Source organism: Teleopsis dalmanni, chromosome 2 (assembly GCF_002237135.1).
Source record: "Teleopsis dalmanni isolate 2A chromosome 2, ASM223713v2, whole genome shotgun sequence".
Taxonomy (NCBI): Eukaryota; Metazoa; Arthropoda; class Insecta; order Diptera; family Diopsidae; genus Teleopsis; species Teleopsis dalmanni.
In genome coordinates, this window is record NC_051847.1 from 173,530,743 (window position 1) to 173,554,613 (window position 23,871).

At 28.4% G+C, this 23,871-nt stretch overlaps 1 protein-coding gene across 1 annotated transcript in view; it reads left to right on the forward strand.

Moving 5' to 3' along the window:
- Positions 1-18,010: 18,010 nt before the first annotated feature.
- LOC119676192 (probable serine/threonine-protein kinase DDB_G0282963) overlaps positions 18,011-23,871 on the forward strand; it is a 49,726-nt gene continuing 43,865 nt past the window's right edge. Inside the window, exon 1 of the mRNA XM_038087425.1 lies at positions 18,011-18,073. The gene's annotated coding sequence lies outside the window, so the exon portion shown is untranslated. The remainder of the gene's footprint in view (positions 18,074-23,871) is intronic.

Consider the following 23,871-nt stretch of genomic DNA (forward strand, 5'->3'; position numbering starts at 1 on the left):
CTCTTCTTAATTGTGAACAGTAGAAATTCTACAGGAATTATAAATAATGTGTGTTGGAGAGTTAATGCATGCATCCTGGCGCAGCTGAAATTTAGTTCTAATATATATTCCACAGTTTTTGCTTTCCCGCTATGCCTATGATTTTGCGATTGTTATTTTTTACAAGCGATCTTTGTATATGGTTTCGATAATTTATCTATGTACTATTATGACAAGGGTTTCTCTCTGTTCCGAGCTATATAATACGATTGTTCTTAAAACCTCACAATGTTATGTTTTATGATATTGGCTATTAAAATTACATACCTATACAAAAATATATTTAATTTCTTTATACTAGAAAAATACATCCATCATCAATATCAACAAATTCGAAATTGATCCAAAACTTATTAATTGTATAAAAATTAAAATTAATTGTATATAAAAATTATATTTAAAAATTTTTTAATATTTTTTAGTAATAATTAACTTAATAAAATAAGGCAAATAACTAATAAAATGTTTTCTTTAATTGTTTTCAGGTAAGCAGAGTTACATTGACTGAAAAAAATTTAACTATGTAAGTGATAAACTTTTATTAAATATTAATATTATTTTTTAATTAACTAAATTGAGTATAATATAAAATTGCGAAAGAATGTTGAAATTTACCTTTACACCCCGCACAGTAGTTGCTATAAGAAATTTAGACTTAATAATGTGTTGTTTAATAATGTGGTAAAAATATTTTTTATATGTCAATGGTAGTGACATTATAGTTTTTGTATTGATAGACAGATGGTTCTGCTTCACTAATAGTGACAACTACTAATAGTTACAGTAGGATAACAAAGAAATTATAAATAGAAGGACTTCAAAAACCATACGATATATTATACTAACATTAATTCTTTATAGATCGTGAGATTTAAACCTTTTTTGTGGTCTACGTTCTAATGTTTTTTCTAACTTCTAAATACGTATAGCTGTTCCTTAAGCTATATTGTAGCTTTTAAGCCATTAAAAATTAAAATAAATTGACAATATTTTTATGTGCTTGAATATATTTTTGTTGTTTGTTAACTACTCCTTGAGTAATAGACCGTTTTCAAAAAAAAAAGCGCCATCTGTCAATTAGTTTGTTTACAGCAACTGTTAATTTGAGACTACCTCAAGTGCATTTAGCGATTTTTACTTTACTTTAAATTCTTGTTGTACGCGATTTTTTAACCAAACACGGCACCACTGTCGCTCAGGCACCATATTCGCCAGATCTAGCGCCGTGCGACTTTTTCCTGTTCCCGAAACTCAAATTGCCCCTTCGTGGTAAGCGTTTTGAGTTGATTGAATCGGTAAAACAGAATTCGCTGAAGGAAGTTAAAGCCATACCTGCACGGGCCTACGGAAAGTGTATGGAAGATTGAGTTAAGCGTTACCATATGTGAATTGCTTCGGAAGGAGCATATTTTAAAGGAGATAAAATAAATTTCGAATAAAACTTAAATTTTTGTGTTTTATTAACAAAATCCAAGTTCTTTTTGAGCAGAAGGTATCCATTATTAGTGTTTATTAGAGAGATTTATTGGTTTAATTCTTCATGTATAATTTAGTGGTTTAAAAATAACAGGAATTGAACTTTGCTAAATTTGAACCGTAAACTAGTGTGTAAACACTTAAAGTCAATATACACTTTTTTGCTTTATTCAGATTTTGAGTTTTGTCATTTTTTTTGTGTTTGTTGTGGTTGGTTTTTAATTCCAAGCAACAGTCTAACTAACACGTATACCACAGCTATACATATAAATTTACTTAACTGATAAAAACTGTTGTTTTATGGAATTAAAAAAGTTTTGCATATCGAAAATTTTTTAACAATTTTTTATCAACCGACTCGTTTATTTGAAATGGGATTTTTGTCGTAGGACATAAAAGTTTATAATTACATATATTTTTTATATATTTATTTTACTGCAATATTTACTTGTACATCTATAACATGTTTTCTTAGTCAATGCTTAATAAGTTTTATTGATCTCATAAACATTTTTGTGTATAACTAAAAACTCATTGCTTAAATGTTCAATTTAATCTGGAATTTTTTGCTTTCCAAAGTGCATGTCTCCATTATGTCTACTTTTATGCGCTCTCGAACATGTTCCTAAGCCAAACTCTAATTGTGCTTAGTACATAAATTAGGCTAATAACAATTCAAATGCATATAAAAATTCCTTTTCAATCCTAAACAACTTTGCAGGTAAACAATTCCGAAACGCAAATTAACAACAATTGAAACAAAATTGTACACAAATTAGTTTTCGCAAAACAGACTTGCGGTTTAGCAATTAAAGGCGCACTGCAATATGCTTTGCTGGGGCTTCATTGTTTTGTTGTGTTGCTGTTATGCTTTGTGCATTGAAGCAATTTGTTGCGTTCGCTTGTGCCTATATACATGTTTATGAAAGCACTTAAAATGTTGCTGGTTAATATACACTTTCTATAAACATTTTTTATGCAACAACGTTTGTATTGGTTGCTTTGTCACCAAATTGCAAATTGTGCAATAACAATTTGCAAAAGTGTACATTTTAAATGACCATTAATGGTGCACAATAACAAAAATTACCAAAAACAACAATAACAGCAATCGAAATAATGTAAACTTGCCAAAAACCAAAAAAAAAAAAGAAGAAAATAGCAGGAAAAAATGTTGAAAAAGTGCATTTAATTTCTTAGTAAAATTGAACGCATGCTGCATGTTACTGCATTAAGCCAATTGGAAACACTCCTTTAAACAGCGTACAATGCAGGCAACACATTTTAGCCAAAACATTGTACGGTGAAGTACATAAAATCAATACTAAAACGTAGGGTTACAATTTTCTTATTTCCATTTCAGTTGTTGATGCTAAAATTGTTGTTAGACACTTAAATTGTTTTCCTTGCATTGTCTTGCAACATTTTTAAACATTGTTGCTGCTATCATCTCGTTGCTGTGGTGGGTATTGCTGCATTCCGAAATTGGGTTGCGTGTACGATAACCTCTGAAAGTAAAAGGAACTACTATTTTGTAACTGAGCACATGCGAAATTTTAGACGCTTTTAACAGTTTTAAGCACTTCGGATGACGTATCTTTGGAAGGGCGTCTATGCCGCAAAGACAGCTTAAATTGGTTGTTATCGCACATCTGCACACGTAAATTTTATGTAATTTCACTGGGAATTATTTAACTTGCCTTTCTGTCAGTTATTTTGTACTTTTTCTTTTATCCTATTTGGAAAAATTGAAAAACTTGGATATATAAAAATTTTAGTGTGAAATATATACAAGTTAATATTAAATAGTAAAATATATTTTTATATTGAATTAACATATTATAGAAACCAGATTAATTAATGGCAGATCATTACATACATTAGAAAGGAAATAGTTGTGGCAACTAATAATGAAAGAACAAGCCTATAACTTATGCTTTAATAACGTGAAGTGATGATAAAAAAGCTAATAAGTCTAAAGCCTTTTTGTGAAATTTCTTTAGCATAAATTTATACGCAATATTTAAATAAATATTCCTTTATAGCCTTTTAAAACAAATTCAGACTAAATTTAATTTTAATGAGAACACATTTCTAAAACCAAAAACCTTCCATAATACCCTTTAAGCGATAATTTTGTTTTATTGCAGTTAAAGCAGTTATATAATAACAAAATAATATAATAAGAAAAATTTAATAAAATTTATAAAAATAATTGGTTTAAAACAAAACCTTCAAGCTGAAGAAATATGTAAAGTCCTTGTACAATTTTCAAAAATCTTTTTCAAAATATATAATGCATAATTGCCAACAATATGCACTAGCTGTATTTAATATATCATAATATCCTTATATTTTCATAAATAACTACATTTAGTAATCATTTAGTAAGTATTTAGGGATGCAATTCTGTGGTGTTTTAAATAAAACATATTGAGAAATGTGTTTTGACACATAACATACTCATACTAACAAATGATTGCTAAATGTGTCTTAGTAGTAATTTCAGCACTAACAGATCTGATTTAGATTTAAGCATGTTCATCTTGTGTATTTCAAAGCACTATTAATTCTATCAATGTAATGTTATTAGAATTATAAATGATCCCAAGTCCGTCTTTGTCAATAAACTACGGGTACCTGTAAATACTATTTGAATGGAACCAACTATGTATAAAATTCTTTACAATTTTTATTTTCACATATAAGTAGTATTAAAAATAATCTGAAATAATATATCCTTTGAGTTACATATATAATTGACTGTTTAATTCAAATACTTTTTCATGTTAATTTTAAATTTAGCAAAGTTTTAACGTTTCCTCTAGTTGTTTACTCTTTTTAAATTTTTTTAAACGAGAGAAAGTATTCTAAATTTTATTGCAATCAAGCAACGTTAAAATACTTTTCGAACTATAATCTAAAATTTAAGTTTTTCGGATGTTCGAAAGTTAATTAACCTATTTTTTGTTTACTTTCTTCGCTATGAGTTTGCCAGGGTATAATTAGCCTCAATAATTTTAAGGCCATAAACTTCAAAATGGCACATAGCAATCTCTAAGAAGTTTAGCTTTGCAATTAAAGTGATTAAATTTAGAGAAAATATGTACTGGTAAAATGTCGACGTTCTAAACTTCTTTTCTATTTTCGTAAAACTTTTGCAACTCATTTATAACCATAAACTACTGTCGAAAAATGTTAAAGTTCAACAACTTTGTTGGGTAAAACTCATTACAAACACTGACTAAGCTTGAAATTGATGGGAATTCCCTATTTTAAATTAAGCTTTGTTCAAATAAAAGCAATAGTGGTAGATAACTGAAATTCTTGTAGCTTTAATAACTTAATATAGTTTAATAGCTAGTTAGACAAATCTTTACAAATTAAGGAAATAATTAGGATCATGCGACCATTTATTTCTTTTCAAAAAGAAATAAGTTTCAAATCGTTCGGTAAACTCAGATTTAGGTATGTTTCTAGATATTATTTTTAATTCTATTGACAATAGATGCAATAGAAGTACATCTCTTGATTGGTATTAAAATTTCACATCTGCAACATATTTTTTTATCATTATTTTTATATCTTAAAATTTCTAAATATATGAGACCAATACTCTCGCAGTTAAATCTGTAGAAGAAAGTTGACAGATGACTGCTACATGTCTAAATATGTGAAGCCATTTCTTCCACAATTTGTTGTGTAGAAGAGAATTCGCAGACGAGTGTTACGTAACTTGCTATGTAGGAGTTTGATATAAAAAACCATTTTAATAGACAACTATCTCGAAAAAAATCTTTACTTCACCTCTCTGTAGAGTAGTACTATTTTGCTCGTTCGATAAAATTATCATTGTGTAATTAGTATCAGCCAAAGTCAGCTTTACATTAATAACTGGTGTTTCCGCAAGAATTTTCCAACTTTAACTTTAACTCTAACTTTACGATGAAGTCGTTCAATTACTGTAAGTACAACTTTAATCCTAGTTCATCTTATTTACCTTCTGCTCAAGAAGTATCCGGATTTTGTTGATTGTTAACTACTCTTTAAGTAATAGAATATAATAAAATTTTGAAAAGGTTTTTTTTCTGTTATGTTGGTACACCCTTTCTTGACATATGGTACAAATTTGAGCGCCATCTGTCAATTAGTTTGTTTACAGCAGCTGTTAATGTGAGACTACCTTAAATACATTTAGCGATTTTTACTATGGAAAATTCTTGTTGTACGCGATTTTTTGACCAAACACGGCACCACTGTCATCGCTCAGGCACCATATTCGCCAGATCTGGATCCGTGCGACTTTTTCCTGTTCCCGAAACTCAAATTGCCCCTTCGTGGTAAGCGTTTTGAGTCGAATGAATCGGTAAAAGAGAATTCGCTGAAGGAACTAAAAGTCATACTTTCAAGGACCTACGAAAAGTGTATGAAAGATTGGGTTAAGCGTTGGCATATGTGTATCGTTTCAGGAGGAGCTTATTTTGATGTAGATAAAATAAATTTGGAATAAAATTAAAATTTTTGTGTTTTACTTACAAAATCCAAGTACTTTTTGAGCAGAAAGTATCACAAAATGTGGAATAATCTTTATTTAAATTAATTTTTCGCCACAAAACCCAGTCTCGAATTTAGTTCGGATGAATATATTTAATTTAACTTGAAACAAAGGTTTCTGAAAACACAGAGAAAATAATCTGATCTGGACTTACTTAACTCTTATGGCATTTTCGATTTGTAAATCTGGATTCAATCTAGATTTACTCGCAATCTGTCAAATTTTGTTGCACAATTGAACAATTTTAGAGTAATTCAACATTTTAGTAGTAATGCATTTATATTCTTCATAAGTACATATATCGAATCAAATCACATTTTATTTGTTAAATCATATAAAACAATTGTTAATATTAGCGCTAACTTGCTACTGTGGCAAAATATTAGGTGTTACAAATTAATCTTGAATGTTATGCATTTTTCTCCATATTTACCAATCGAAAATAAAATTGCACTAAAAGTGCATTAAAAGAGCATCTCATTTGAAAAAATTACCCCAGATTTACCAATCTAAAGCGCCATTAATTAATGTCATTTACTTATACATTCATTTCTATCAATTTATGACAATTTATTTTGTATTTCATTTTTTAACTAAATTAAGCAAAAAATATCAAATTACTGTTGTACATATATAAGTTAATTAAAAAAAAATTTTTTTTTGTCAAATATTAATTTAACTTACACTTTCAATAGAAAATCCTATAAATCATTCGCTGTGTTGCCACAGAGTTGAAAGAATTATTTATTTATTTTTCTTTTATTTGATATAAATATATACAATATATATGTATATACATATATTTGTATATATGTGAGTAAGCATATATGGAAGTTTCTGAAAGTATTTCGTTTTCTCCACATTAATCTAACTATAAACAATAACGTATTTTTACTCAATATTCTTAAGTATTTGGGTCAATTCGTAACGCTTGTGGGCATGCGTAATGAACCATTAAAACCGATTAGAAACTTCAGTTTTTATTATATTTTTGTCAAACGTGCTGATAAGCAGTTTTTTTTTCTTCTCACTCTGAATTCAAAATTGAAATCGAAATCGAAATCGAAAACTGATAAAGTTTCAACCAAAACTTTAATATTTTTAGTGTTCGAATATTTGAAGTGAAAATACAATGAACATAAAATGAAAATCGGCTCTTAGGAAAATATAGTGTTTTTATGCATTCAAGAAACGTTGCAGTAAAAAAAAATAAAATGTCAAATTAAAGTCAATTAAACTGTCAAGTTCAAAGCAATAAATTCTTCCGATGCACATTTCTCTACAAATATTTTCCAAACAAAATACGTAGAAAATGTGCATTTAAGTTGTGTATCTGCTAAGTGCAGTATATTTTATTATTATTATTAATTAATTAAAAATTAATTCTTCCCCTGTACCTACCTCCATCGCGCCTATGGACAACTTAATGATCAGGCAGTTACATGAGCATTTTTGCCAATAAAATGCTGACCTCATATAAAAACTGAATTTTGTTTTGGTTGATGTGCTTTGGCAGTTGCCATATTTGTGCAAAAATGATAAACTTGTAAAAATTGAAGCAAAAAATTTATTTTGCAAAAAATGATTTATTAATGTATCTTTTATAATTTTTAATAACGCGCAGTTCGCATATTGCAACAGTTGGCAAATGTAAGTTCAACTCCTTTTACGGTGCAAGTCATTAAATTTTCGCATTTATGGTTAAACAAGCGGTCACAATTACTTCTTAGCCATGTTTCGTAAATACTTTATAAGCAATATTATTATGTAAAGACACAAGTTAAACTATTAAAATTAATTTTATTTAATAAACACAAAAAAAAATTAAATGAATTTTTTTTAATTTTCGCTGATTTTTGAATACACATATAGCATGTGTTTACTTTTTCGAAATAAAAAAAGTAAATTAAGAATTAAATAAAAATTTAAAAAATTTTGAAGTTCCATATGAAGTTTTGATCTGAAAAGTCATTGCAATAGAAGAAAAAAAAAACGTATCCCAAAATTAAAGTTGCAAATTTGTGGGAAAATGTCTGTGTTGCATTGAAAATTACAGCCGCCAAATTATATATAACTTTTGCAGCGAAACATTTTAATAAATGCACTGAACTCGCATGTCTGGCAGTGGTCTTTGGCTTAATTGCTCCCCGTCTAGTAATTAAAGTTACTTTCGGATCGGCATTTGCATACGAAATTTACACGATTTTACTGATTTTCCTTAGTACGTGAACTCTGTTCACTGCAGCTGGACGGATTGCAAATACAAATAATAATGTTCGCCGCACAATTTGAGATATTGAAAATCCGACAGTTACAACGTACTTAATTAAACACTTCGCCACACGTGATTTGCTAACGTAAAAACGTAAAACTCCACAAAATAATTGGAAATGTAATATATATTTAATAAATTGTACACACTAACAGAGTTACCAACAGCTTATTATTATTGTTAGAAAAGTAGAAAGGTAGTTTATGCACTTCACCTCACCATAGTTGAGTGACGTTTTTGGAGTAGATTTACAAACACTCCTTATAATCACAAATAGCATCACTACCTCGCATGATGCATACTATATGTATAAATCTACATAAAGGTATGGCACTATCTGATAACGGCATCTGTATCTACATGTAATTAATAGCAATCCATATTAAAGGTGGGGTAAAACTATAATATTCAAATATGATCTTAATTGACTAAAGAGTAAGAATTTTAATAGTGGTAACAATTATAGTTGGATTTTTCACCTAGTATCAAAAGGGTCTTATAAATATTAACACTGACTATTAGACATATAAATTAGAATTGAATTTTTGATACCATAAATATCTTAAGTCTTGAAATTATCATCTCCAGCACTAATGAGCAAGCAACATAGTAATTTCTTAACCCAACATAAGGTTTCCTATAAAAGGCTTTTTTTAGGTAAACGATGTTTTTTAAGTGCCAAAAAGTTTATCGTTTATCCAAAAATGAAAAGAACGAAATATAGTATTCTCTAAGCATAAATAAATGCGAGAATTTAGCCAACCCTAATACTGCAAATATCGCCGAGTGTGTTGAACAGAGGATTATCGAATATCTTAATGGTCTTATGATGTTGCTGGCATCATAAGACTTTACGTTAGCTTAGCTTACGTAAAGTGGAGGAAAAACGAGTCCACTTCAATTAGCTAAAAATTCGTTTTCATTCCACAATTCCTTGTAAAGGTAGGTAGGAGAATGGTTATATTTAAACCAGCTGGAGCACTGCTAAATGCTAGAATCTGGGCAGCGCCCAATAGCTTAAGTCTGGCTCTAGACAAGCCTTGACGCAGACACAACAAGTGTTCTGATGTCTTTTCTACAAGCGCTAGTAGACATATACTACAGGGTAGGTCAAGCTGGGCTTTATGCTGCCTTATAGTGCAGTGCTCTGTTGAAACAAATATTAACCTGAACAGTTCATAAAACCATTTTTCAAAAACAAAACAGAATGCTACTGCCACCACTATTGCACTCGACCGCATAATTTTTTTCATTACCAAAATGCGTAAAGATTATCCATCAACTGGATGTTGTTACATGCCATATTCATAGAACAACCATCGACTTACTGTAGGAAAAATTTGATAACCACTGAATCTTCAGAAGTAGACTCGGTACTTGGCTGCTTGAATCTTATGATCTGGAAGCCAATATTGAGTGCACTTTTCGTGGTACATAGTTTTATCGCATATATCTCGAAGTAAAGGGAAATTCTTATTACAAATAGCAATTCTTTGAAATACTCTTAAAGTTGCAAGTCAGAGTAACGTGAAAAAAATGAGACTCATCTGCTATGTCATTATCCGACATACACCAGAAATTATCTATCCATTATGTGCTCTTACATTCTTAAAGATATGTCTACTATATTTACAATTCCTAATGATTTTAATTTATTAGAAGGGATATGATTTTAAACATCCATCAAGATTTATCTATTTGCTATACCTAATACTATCAATTTATTATAAGGATTTAAGTATAAAAAATAGTTAGACGGTTCAACAAATTTTCATGGCATATAGTCAGTGCAATGGTATGCAATGATATATACGAGTATCTTGATTATTTGGTAACCCAGCTACTTAAATCTAATAGTCAAGTAATATTTTTTTAACATATTTTTTTTCAACAAAAAACGAATGTCTAAGTCAATTGCATAAAAAGTCATTTTGGCAGCATAATTAACACATTTTTAAATGCTCCACACTAACAATTAAATTGGCAGGTTTTGTTTTAATTTTACAGAGATTTTTCATGTTCAATTTGCAGATATAAGTTACGCTATAAATGAATGGCCGTACGGCAAGTTAGATAAACGGACGGACGGATGGGACGACACGGGACGGGCTTATGAAATTTACCTTTTACCAAAATGCATGCAAAACTTTTCATTTTCTATTTACTGTTCGGTTGTTTATCTATCACTGCAACCGTCTATTTGTCTGCTTAGCGTCCGTCCAGCGATTCGTTGTCTATTTGTCCATATATCTTCTGTATGAACTGGCAAGCAGTATTTGTTCGCCAAAGTGTCTAAGTTGCTGTTTTGATAGTACCAATGTTGCATGCTTAGCCACAGTTTACCTGTCAATTCCCCAGATTTTCGCAACAACTGCTCTTGTGAACGTCCTTTGTGCTGCTTATTGAAATGTTTGATTTTCGGTTTTCAAATTTTCCATTTTATTTATTATTTTCTTCATTTTTTCTTCTTATTGATATTGTTGTTTTGTTGGTGCTTTGATTGCAGTTGTTGGCAAAGGCTCAATTGTCTGAGATAGGCCCGAAATGTGCAATATTGGTAAAAGGTGTGTCAGTAGTTGCTGTTTGCATGGCAGAAGTAAGCCAGTTTATTTGCTTTTGGTTTGTTTGCTGTTATTGTTGTTTCGGTTGTTGGTTGGTTGGTTGTTTGTTGGGTTGTTTTTTTTTTATTGGATTATTTGTTGTTATTGCATTGGTCGCATGCCGGTCGTACACTTGTGGAATCAGTGGCATCACGTGGAGCGATCAATAAGTCGAAAGCACGCAACACTTGACTTATTCGCAGCCAAGTGGGAAGTGGGTTAATGCTCAGTATACTTTTTAAATAGCAAAAACCTTAAAATAAAAATTCCGTAAAAAAATTTAAAAAAATTGTAATTTATTTTTAGTATTTCCTGTAATTTTACTTGCAGCTCCATACGCATTTCAATTGTATTCAATAAAAGTAAAAATTTCATTTGCCACAATTTTAGGCATTCCATCTCATTTCGCTTTTAACTTTTTTTAATATCTTAAATTTTTTTTTTTTTGTAATCTTCTCAAGTGGCCTCAGCAGTAAAATTAACGACTTGCACATCAAAAATGTGGCAGCCGCTTCTCGAAGCAGTTTCAAATCGGACAGTAAACATCCATTGATCTTTACATTTTTCGATTACTCATGCGAAATTGAAATTCTTTTTGATATTTTAACGTTTTTAAAATAATTTTATTTTTTATTTTTTATTTTTTATACTTTATTTACATTAATTTTGTATTTATATGTCGAGTAGATTACAAACCATGACGATTTGTCAACTAAAGCCAAACTACTGCGCATTCATCTGAGAATCTGTTTACATATTGACAGCAATCCAAAGGTTGACATATTCATTGCTGTTCTACATTTGAATCTTCGCTCTTTCGCATGTGTTCCACTATTCCATAATTTTATATTAAAATAACAAGAAAAGTTCTTGGAGATTCAGAAGGAATTACAATTGTGCTCTCATTTTCGTTGCTTAATTTATTTGCCATTGCCTTTACTTTTTCTGGTACTTCAATTTATTTTGCTTTCGATTTCTCTTTTTATGTGAAGAAGGGATTATAAAGTACTTATATAAACGACTGATGATTATATATACGAGTACTTGGGATAACTTTATAATTAAAGTGCATACAATTCATGGGACGCTTGTATACCATGTCTATCTCAATTCGACTTACAAAATTAAAAATAAAGATTTTAAATTTATTTTAAGAAAGTGTTAAAAATAAAGAGAAGTCTTATAATATATACGCTGAAAAATATATATCGTTAGACTACGTACATTTAATTTTTTTCATCGTTAAGAAAAAAACAATTAAAATTTTATTTCTTTTAAAAACATCAGAATTATATTTTAAGCAAAACCAACATTTTTACATATACTAATGTGGAAGATTAAACGCTGTTCTGCATCTTACATTAACTCTATTATTCCCTCAGAATATCTTTTACAGTTTTCTGTAGATTACAGCGATGGAAGTAAAGCTTCTGGAAATGAAACTGAAAGCAACTTTCTACTTCTCAACTTTGTATCTATCACAGTTTTTGCAGTATACAAAAAAATGTAATATTTGACCATGTTTTGGCTCAAATTTGGAGAGGTGCCGGTAAGCCGATTGGTCTCAAATTATATTCAAAAGAAAGGCCAACTCAAAAACTGTATTTAAGGAATTTCATTACGATATCATTACTAGTTCAGAAAATAAAAGACTTTGATCGTCTAATTTCTGTTTTGACACACTATGCGGTGGTCATTGTGTTGTCAAGAGCTACATTGCTAGTGGCTGTGTCAAGAGCTATATTACTGGTGGCTATATTTGCACTCTAAGGGTAATAGATGTAAGTGATTGCAGTACTACTGTCAAATTTACTCTTCAGCTTAAATTCTCCACTGTGCATAAAGACTTCTATCTTGAAAGCTATTGTTTAATGATCAACTAGATTAACCTAACCTAATCCTATATCGTAGAAGATATATCGCCTTTATATGACGTTCCGTGTTATAGTTCTCTTTTTTTAATGTTTATTAATGTCTTAAAGTAATGCTTATTGATGTCTTATATCTAATATAATTATTTTTACTCTAGTTATTGTTTCAAAGAACTACCTTTGTATATTTATTATATTATATTGCGAAAGAAGATATAGTCAAAGAAAAATGCTCACTGTTTTTTTAAGATTTTCTTTATTTTAAAAGCTACGTAAAACAGAAAAAATGTTTACTTCATGCAATATTTATTGCGTTAATAAATATTTTAGATTTTTATTAACTGCGTTTCATTTAATAAACGCAGTTAAGAAACAACATCTGAATCTTGACACATATGTGTATTTTTTATTGATTCAAAAATATCTTTTTTTGTCATCATAAGTATTTCATGCGTGTTCAGAGGTATAAAAATAGAAGAAATTCCTACCTTGAAGTGGTCTTTTAATGACAAGTTTTCTAATAGCAGATTATAGAAGTTTTGTATTCACATCCCACCTGGAGACCACTTAATTGCGACAACAGCATCATTTGGAATTTAAGGATATCTTAAATTAAAATTTTCTTCCTCTTATATTAATCAGTCTCCAAACAGCAAATTATCGATTTTAATTTCTTTTAAGAATGGTGCTTACAAAAAGAATTGTAATAATTATTTAACGTTTACATATATAATTCATTAATGTCTCAAAAAATACATCACTTTTGCATTAAATCCGCAAGAATTGCATTTAGATACAATTTCCATACTAATTAACTTAACGCGACTTAATGTTGCTTTAGGATACTTAAATTTACAAACTTTTTTAGTTCATCAGTAATTTAATAATAATCTTTATTATCTGATATACACATATTTTATATAATTTCTTTTACTTATGATATGAAACACATTTTTTCGGATTGCGGTTAAGAGTGCCATAAACTAATTTTATATTAGCATTCATTTGAGTGTTTCTGGAAACTACCTTTGATTTTGCATTGTTGAAGACCGGAGCGATATTGGCGCTACTAATAACAATAAAAATTAATAAATATGTAACTTTTTGCATGTTTTTTAAATATAAATTTTAATAAACAACTTTTTATAGCACTGAAAGAATGTATAAAACTCATTTTACGATAACTGGAAATTATAAAAATACTTTTAAACATTCCACAATTTACGAAGAAGGAATTTGAGTAAACAAATGCGGTTTTAAATTTAATTCTTAAGAATTCTGAATATATGCCAAAAACTCTTTTAAGTTTTACATATAAAACCGATTTACCCATATGATCTTTACTTTATTAAGCATTATTAATTTTGTCAATTAAAAAAAATTAAACATAAATTTATATATGCTGCTCCACTTTCTTTTATTATACATGACCATATTAAATATCATTAATACGAATACAATGTAATAATTGACATTACAAACTGTAGAATTTATTAATAAGAATACTATGTAAAAATTGACATAAACATTTTGAACAAATATTGTTAATAGAAATTAATAGATATTACTTTTATCTCTCAATAGCCGGAGCAGCTGTCCACACTTCATTAAATGTTATTACTCACACGCATTTATAGCTGCATTATTAGTTTATAAACAAATTTGTTGAAGACGCATGTTGCGCAACTAATGCAACATTTTTCTGTGCACATAAATTCTTGCATGCAATTAAGACACGTTTTTGTTCAATTGTAACAAATCTACTTTTAATTTTCATTGATTAAAAATTTTATTTGGAATTTCTAAAAAAATAAAAGAGTTTTCATGTTACAGAAAAGCCATTAAACCGACTTTGATCTATCGCCTGACTTTTACTATGAGTGAGGCAATTAAGCCCACTTGTAGGCAATTAACAGCATTTAGTGTGAAACCAATACGAAATGCATTTAGTCATGTATGTGTCCGACAACAATAGACAAACCTGGCTCAGTCTTGAGTGTAAGTCTTTGATATGCTTCAATTCAACTCGAAATGCTAATGAACTTTGATTAACAGCGATTACCACAGCAAGTGTTAAAATAATTAATTAAACATCGCAAGTTCATTTGCAGTTTCGTTTTTTATTGTAATATTATTTCATTTCATGGTCATGCAAAAAATTTAGCTCAAATTTCGTTTTAAGGCTTAATATGAAACCTATATTAAAAAGTTAAATCATAATTATTTTTATTTTTAATAAAAATCAAATCCCGAATGTATGCAAAAATACTATGGATAACTGATAAGCTTAAATAAATATTTTAATTTTTTTCCATACTTTTGACAAATATTTTTTTTTGTTTTTCACAAACTTAACATTTTAATTAATACTTTTTTTAATGAGTTTACCTACACAAATGCGTTCCACTAATTAAAATTTATTTATTAGCATCTGCATTTCAAATAAATTTTTTTCTTCTGTTTTTAATCGAAGACCTGTAAAACAAGTTAATGCATAATAAATAAATAAATTTTAATTTTTCAACTTTTATTACCACCGCAGCTAAATTATTTCTTTGTATGAAAGAGAAGTATTAAAAATTTAATAAATAATATTATATGTTTTTTTTTATTTTAAATATGGAAGGTGAACTGCGGATATCACATTATATCTGATCACCAGTTTTTGTTGAGATTTGTAAACAATTGAGTTTTAACTGTAAATGTTTAGTTAATTATGTTAAACCGTCACTGTCTTATACTTACGTGGGTGCAATTTCCTTCTTTATTTGTTGTTGTAGGTGGCATTAAAAGCTCATGAACATATGTATTCTACTAATAACTGTGACTAGCTGATCTCATACTCGTTTCTGAATCACTTCAGTTGCAAAGTTGCATAAAATGTACGACATGTAGCATCCTTTACAAATTAATACAAATTAAAATGTAAGATATAATATTTTTTTGATAAACAAAATATCAATAAAAACCACGAAGGAGACTCTATTAGATATATAAAACTATGATATCAGTTTAATATTATGTACTTTTAAAACAAAACATTTTCTGAGATTCATTAATGTAAAATTACAGCGTAACACAATAGGCCAATAGTTTGCATTGTTTTTCTAAAATCACCGGTATGACCTAAGCTATAACCTATTGTTATAAAAAAAAGGTCTTACATATAAAAGAGATTATAGATAATAGATAAGAAATAATATAAAAGGTCAAAACCAAATGCGAGTTGAAGCGCCTGTAGAATAGACAAAAACTTTCTTATTTGAAATTATTGTTTCTTGATGTTAGGGTATTTAAATATGAAACACCCCATATATCAGCTACGAATTCTTTCACCCATTGATTCAAAATCACATAGCAACAAATAGTTTTACTTATCAGTTTCCTAGTTTAAAATATAACCCATAGCACTATAGTATGTCAAAAGGAGGAAGAATTTTGGAATTTTGAAGAAAAATTTTATTTAGGTGTAATCTCAAAATGTTTTATTAATATATTCTTACTTTTATATAATAGTTATATTCCTAAATATAAACAAAATTGACCTTTAGATTGCGATCGACCTCTTCTAAAGAAATATACATACTGCTATTATTTTACTATATCATTATTATTATTGTTAGGGGATGTGGCACTGCGACCGTCGAGTCTATTGTGCCCCCTTGTAGGCTTAGAGCAGGTCTTTAAGCCTTGTTACGTCAATAAAAAGTAGTATAGAACCTACTTTACAGAGTTTTATTGCCTCTTCCGTAAAAATATACATTCTTAGGAGCCTGTTTCGTATGTGCATTAGCGCAGAACATTCCAACATCACAATAACAGCACTCCTTATTCTCTTCACAAAACCTACAGTTTGCTTCCGTAAGTATACCCAGTTTTGTAAGGTGGTGTTTTAGTCTACAGTATACAATCTCTATTATGCGATTATTTTACATTATTATCACATTTAAGTACAGTACAGTGGCTGTGTGAACAATTCTCGAGTTAACGTGATCGAAGTCATATTTAAACCGTTTACCTACAATAATTATTTATTGTATAGTTATTTTTGGAACTTAAATAAACTAACAGATATTGTGAATATCTATATACATACTTATCCAAATACATAGTTGTATTTTAGAAAAGAATTCAATAATTAACATTGGACTATAAATTTTTTAGGGTTTTCTAGTTCTATAAGCTTAGTTATAGTTCGAAATTCTTCATTGTCTCTCTTATATTATTGCACGTATAATATAAAGCACAACTGTCCAGACACATATAAAATCGGGGGTCAATACAAATTTTTAAATAGGTTGGAGGGCCGCAGAAATAAATACATACTTTCATAATTTTTTGAAAAATAATGAAAATATGGCGATAATGTCTAATATAATTATATTAATTCTTCATTAATTTTTCTTTTGGGCCGTGCTTTGGACAGCCATGGCATAAAGCATCAAATACTAATTTAATATATATTAGGGATTGCTATATATCTGTACTAGTAAGTTTAAAAACATAGTATTATTTTTAAAAAAATTTACTTTTAGAAACCAAATCATTATCATAGCGGAAGTCACTTCCAAAAGTTGTACGATTAAAATTAAGGTTGAATAATTTTTTTGTAACAAAGTCCTATGTCCTATTGGTTTAAAAGTATTAGAATTACAATAAATTTTAAATCAACAAATTTATCGAAATGATTGTTTCTTATAATATTAAATACGTATTGTGTAAATATCTTCACTGATACTCATTCATTTATAACTTTAGTTGTGCAAATTAATTTAAGAAACTTTCCCATAAGAAATTGCCAATACTTTTTAAAATAGTCAAACACCTAAAAGTATAATTTGTCTCAAAATTGTTGTACATATAAATCTTTCAGATTTATTTATACTATATCGAAAAGTGAATGAATGAAATTATTTCTGATATAAACTGTCACTTTCTAAATTGATCGAATTAGTGACGGTCAATAAATTTCATAAACGAGAAATTTGCATTTGCACTGAAAGTGAGATTTTTTTATTTTGCAGTTAATGAAATGATTAACAATAAAAATGATCTGCTGTTACTTTCAAAATTTTCTAATGCAATAACTCAACTTTATTAATAGCACTTTATTAAAATTTATTAAAATATAATTTATTTAAATCTATGAAGTCATCGCTTGATATTTACCGATTTCTGTTCATTTTGCTATATTTGCAGATTAGCGATTTCACTTGCTGTTTTGTGGGTTTTTCGAAATCAATCAGCCAGCACCACAAAGGTAAGTTAGACGAATAAATTAATATTAATAAAAATTCACTGTAAATAATAGATGACGATTAATCACCAATAACAGAATTCCGTTGAAATGTATTTCATTAAATTACTCGAATCCAAAAAAAGTGGACGAAATCACATTAACCCTAATTTGTGTATTTAGACATGGAGAATAACCAAACATTTAACATATTTATTTTATTTGCTAAATTTTTTATTTACTCCAGTCTCTGTTTTTATGGTTAAATGAATTTTTACAAGTTTCTCTAATTTAATGTTAATTTTTCTGTTTACATACTCGCATTAAAAAACAATCTTTTCTGTTTTGATGATTGCATACAAATTTTTGCTTCGATGGCAAATAAATCAACATATTTTGTCTTTTATTTTTCAAGATCAAGTTCGATTTTTTAAACTTAAAACCAAAGCAACGATTTCAAAATATCTTTACAATACAATATTTTTTTTTGTTTTTTTAGTTATACATATTTTTTATATTTTTTTCTTATTACTGTTGTATTGAATGAACTTTTTTGAATTTTTGCTTTCACACTCTAAAATCGATCATACGATCTGTTGACTTGGTTGTAAGCGTTTTTGCGGTTTCGATGTCAATGGCCAGAGTCAAACTACCGATTACAACGGGTACGGGGTATGGATTTGTGAAGTCATGAAAGGTATACAAATGCCAGCTTTGCATTACAAAGCGTGGCTTATTAATTGGAAATGTGTGGTAACATGGCTTTTAAGTGGCAACATGTAAAATATGTTAAGCTTTTGCACGATTTTGAGATATTTTTTGGGAGTTTTTTATTTTACATCTTAAATTTTAAGTCATATTTGGAACATTTTCTTACTTTCAGAAGCTTTCAACGGTGTTTATTTCTTTGTTTATTTGAATAACAAGATTTTAAAATACTTTGTTTTTTATTTGTTTTGTTTTTTTTGTATTGAATTGATTAATTTTTTATTCTTAGCCAAATGTTTCGATTCCTAAGAGCTTTTGTAATGTTTTCAACAAAACCACGCGCTGTTCATGTCCTTGTCTTCACTTTAATTATGACTACATTATTATACTGAGTTCTATTATTATACTGAGTTTTAATTCAGTAAGATGTGACAAAAAAATTCTAATATTAAAAATATTCTAATATAAGAATATTTCAGACAGTGTAAGCATTTATATTACTATTTTATAAAATGACGTGATTCGTATATTATATATATGAACTTATTATTTCTAATCGATATTTATAGAAAAAATACAATTCTGTATTCAAGTAAAACTTAAAGAACATTTGAATGCATACATTATGTAGAAGTTCTAAAACTTGTACTATACTATAAAGTACAATTTCTTTGCAGTACAAAAGAATTTTTCAGATATCAACTTCTTTGTACATTGTGAACGCGTTCTATTATGAACACGTATAATTTGAACTAATCCATATGTTTTGCAAAATCCCTACACTAACTTTAGTTCTTGTTAAAAGTTTCTTATAATTTTTTTAATGTCAATAAAATTCCAAGCATCAGGTAGAATTCAGTATGACTTGTTTCTACAACTCAAACTGAAATATTCACTTCGTTATAGTTCATCATTGCGAATTTACAGAAATAGATTCATCATAGTCTCTTGTTTCCAATAATCATAATAAATATATTCATTATTATCTAACTACCCATTAATGATTGTTATTAGTACAGTTTCCAAAATCAAATTATAAATTAAAGTAAGGCCTTATCTATATGTATTGCTAAAAATGTACACATAAGGATTTGTTCTAGTTTATTGTTTCTATTAAACACAATATATATTTTCCCTCCATTGGTCATTTATGATGTACCTAGAACATCAATATTTAAAATCCAAATTATTGATTCAAGCATAGTCTTTTGATTATTATTGAGAATTCATGCAATGGAATTTTTCAGTTGCTATTGTTTTTAATATTCACACCATAAATTATCATCCTACTAACCACAAAAACTTCGATACAAACTTTTTGTATATTTTATAATTCATGGAATAAGCTATAGTTACGAGTACTATTATAATCTCATGGAAAGAGTTCACAGTTTCAAATTCTAAATAAATAATATTTGTATGAGGCTAAACTATACTAAAAAACATTTATTAAATAAGGAATGATAATATACAATAACATATAATGCGATATACTTAAATATTCTAGATCTCAAATTATATAAATTCACTGCAAACTGTATTTACTTGCATTTATATTTGGAAATACAAGCATACATACACCATATCTACAAATACAATTTAAGAATATATTACTAAAATAATTAAGTAAATAGAAATTCCTTGTTAAGTAAATGCATACAACCATTAGACTCACACAAGCAGTCAGTGCTCAACTAAGCTCTTTTTAACTCGCAGATGTTAAAATTATTGAAAGTCAAGATGTTGGCTAATAGTATTTCAACAAATCGAATAAATAAATAATGTGAGAAACGTCTTTAGAAATAACTGAAACCTGACCTTTCGCCCAACTTTTTGAAGCTTGCCTTCTCCCTTAACTTCCATTCCAGACAAACTTGCTCAAACGATTATTAAAAGCATGTGCTTTATACTTGTTCCATGTTCATCTTCTGGATGTTATAAATTTTATAATAGCGATGACAAATGTATAGGTTGAAATATTATCATTACCTTTTAGATCTAATCTAGTTTAATAATAATTAAAATAATACTAAGAAAATTTTTCTTTCCTTAATTATAAAGAAAAAATATTCTCCCATATTATTAAAATACTTATTTTAAATAAAATCACATTATCACCACAAACATTAACACAATATCAATTTAAAAATAAATAAATAAAAGAAAAATTAATATTTTTTCGAATAAAGTAAATTAAAATACTGCATTAAAAATTTAATAAAAAATTATTTTTAATAACACAATCGTTGCGTTTTGTTCGATAAAAAAGGCAAAACCAACAGCGTAAATATGCAGAAAGTATCTTTAAGTAACCGCGATACAAGTTTATGACTAAAGGCTTAATCATAAAATGAATGACATTATTGAAAAGCACCATAATCGCTAAATTGTTTGTTTTATTTTTATTATTGCGGATACTTTTCCATAAAAATACAAAATATGAAACAATTAAAAAACCCACAAAAGAATCTTTCTGAAGTGCAGGCAGAAACCACATAAAACGTAAAAACGCATGATTCACGCGTTGTCGACCGATTCTTGGCAATTGTGTTTTCTGTATAACCATTTAAGCCGCGGCTCAAAACCACAATTTAATATATTGACACGACTCAAGAATTGAATGAAAACTACAGAACTGCAGCTACAGAGAAGGCAGCTCAAAATGATTACTACGAAAATATTATCATGCTTCTTACGATTACGATTTGGTATGGCAGTTGGCCATAGACTTTAATAATTTAACACTTCTGTCGCCCCTTCCTTGGCTTCTTCCTCTAGCCTCTCGCTCTACTTCTACTTTAGCTTACATCTTTTCTGCTTTTTAATCTAGGCATGACTTTAAAATTGCCACTTTTATTGGCAACTATTGCAGCATTTGACTTGCCTGTCGTTCTATGTAGACTGCAGTATTCTGTAGAACGCACTTCTGTTCTCGGGTCTTCTCTATTCATTACGGGCTCAGCAGGAATTTAATAGGCTTGACGCGCGCGTTCAGGCCTAAGCACAATTCGTTATTTATGAAGGTGACAAGCATGCAAGATACTCCAAACATTTTTAAGCCGTGCTTTTTTCAATTAATTTTTATATATTGACTCATTTGATCTTGGAGTTGCTTTAGATATGCTTAAACGTAAAAAGGATTTTATTTTTTCCTCTACTATATTTTCAGTTTTATTAAAACAGATAGCAATTCTAAACACAGCTTAAATTCCGGTGAACATTTTAATTTTGGATATTTGTTACTTTTCTTAAAATCACAGTAAAATTACAGCTATTTTTTATACATATAAGCGCATTTGAATTTATTGGTTCTTAGTATAATCTTCCCGGAAAATTTATCGACTTGATTATGTTAGGTTTAATGGCAGTTGGACATTTCGAAATTTATTTAGACTTTTTGCTAAAATTTTTACTTAATAATAAAAATATAAGAAAAGGATTTTAATTTTATATAAAAATTTTAAACTATTTTTAATATACTTAAAATTTTAAAATTTTATTAAAAGTAAAACAATAGGTTTAGACTTGAATTTCTTTACTGTTTTTTTATTTAATTTCTTTATAATAAATAAAAATAAAAATATCTACTTATATCTAGCATATAGACTACTAATGTAGTTGTTATTTACATTAATTACACACTCGACCGACTAACTTCTACTTTAGTTTGCATTATTGTTTTTTCGAAAAAAAATGTGAAGTTATTTTATTTTTACTTAAGGCTACAATTCCTAAATCTAGCTATATACAGTGTCTGCAATATTTACAATAATTGAACTATTCACATAATATTTAAGTATCTACACCCCACACATACCTCCAGCTGCCCAAGGCAAGACCCAGACCAAACCAAACTATTGTCCAACCTTTAGACTGTATCAGTTGTGTTGTGAGTGTTGAACCATCTGCGATAATACACCAGCCTTTTGTGGTAAAGAAATAGAACTTAAACATTTCTAAGTAACACGGTAGCAGGTCTTTCTCAGGAAGGTTTTAAAAGTGCTGAACAAGAGCATAAATATTTTAGCAAATTGCAAAAAAATGATCAAAACTGTTGCTCCTGTTTTAAGAAATTATATGCCAGATCGAGTAATATTTTCTTAAACATTAGAGTGTTTTAATAAAATATTTTGCATGTATGGTACTCTTTCTATAAAATGTAGACTTTTAAATAGATTTTTTATATACTTGAAATATTTACATATCATAACCATATCTACGAGTTCAGAACACACTTTATAAACTAACAGTAAAATTTTTGCAGGTCACAATGAATACATCCATATATGCTCAAATTTTTTAATAGATCTTACTTCCCACTAAGAAATTATTGGAATAATAACTTATTGCCATGACTTTTGTTTCTTGGTTTCCTTGCTAAGGTAATCGTTGGTGATAAGTTGCAGTAAGTATCTACTTATTAAGTGAATATTAAATGAAATCAAAAGTCTTGGTAGTTAATATCTAGTTATATATATCTATGTATTACATTATGTTATTTTGATGTAGTGGCTCAAGGACACTAAATATGGTAATCTGCGTTATACAATTCTTTGATATGGTAGTTTCAGTAACCCTTTAGTGGATTTGATATTGTGGATTTTAAAGTATCTCTCTCATTATTTTAATATCAGTAATAAACCCTATAATTCGCTTTGAAGCACATAATTAGTGATTTATTTCCCGTTTAGAATAACTTTTATATATCTACCTTGATTTATTTAAATGTAGAGAAAATATTACTTGTTAAATAAATAGTTACTATATTATATCAACACATATCTGTACTTATAACTATATCAAATTTAACTACTATTTTTAGTTAACATAAAATATCTGATGTTAACTATATAACAGTCATGTGTTATATCATTATTTATATATACAATATTATTTATTTCAAGCTTTATTATTGAAATCTTTGAACCGAGTTGAGGTTGCCCTTTATTGTTGGCACACTTTGTCAATATTCTTCGTTCCATTATTTTTTTTGATATTTTCTGAAGTCTTTATAGTTTTCATATCTGTAATGAAATCTGTTAATTTTTTTTCTCGTCTCATGCATTCAAACTTTACAAATTAATTCCTAGTTTTTTCTGGTCTTGGCTTGGCTA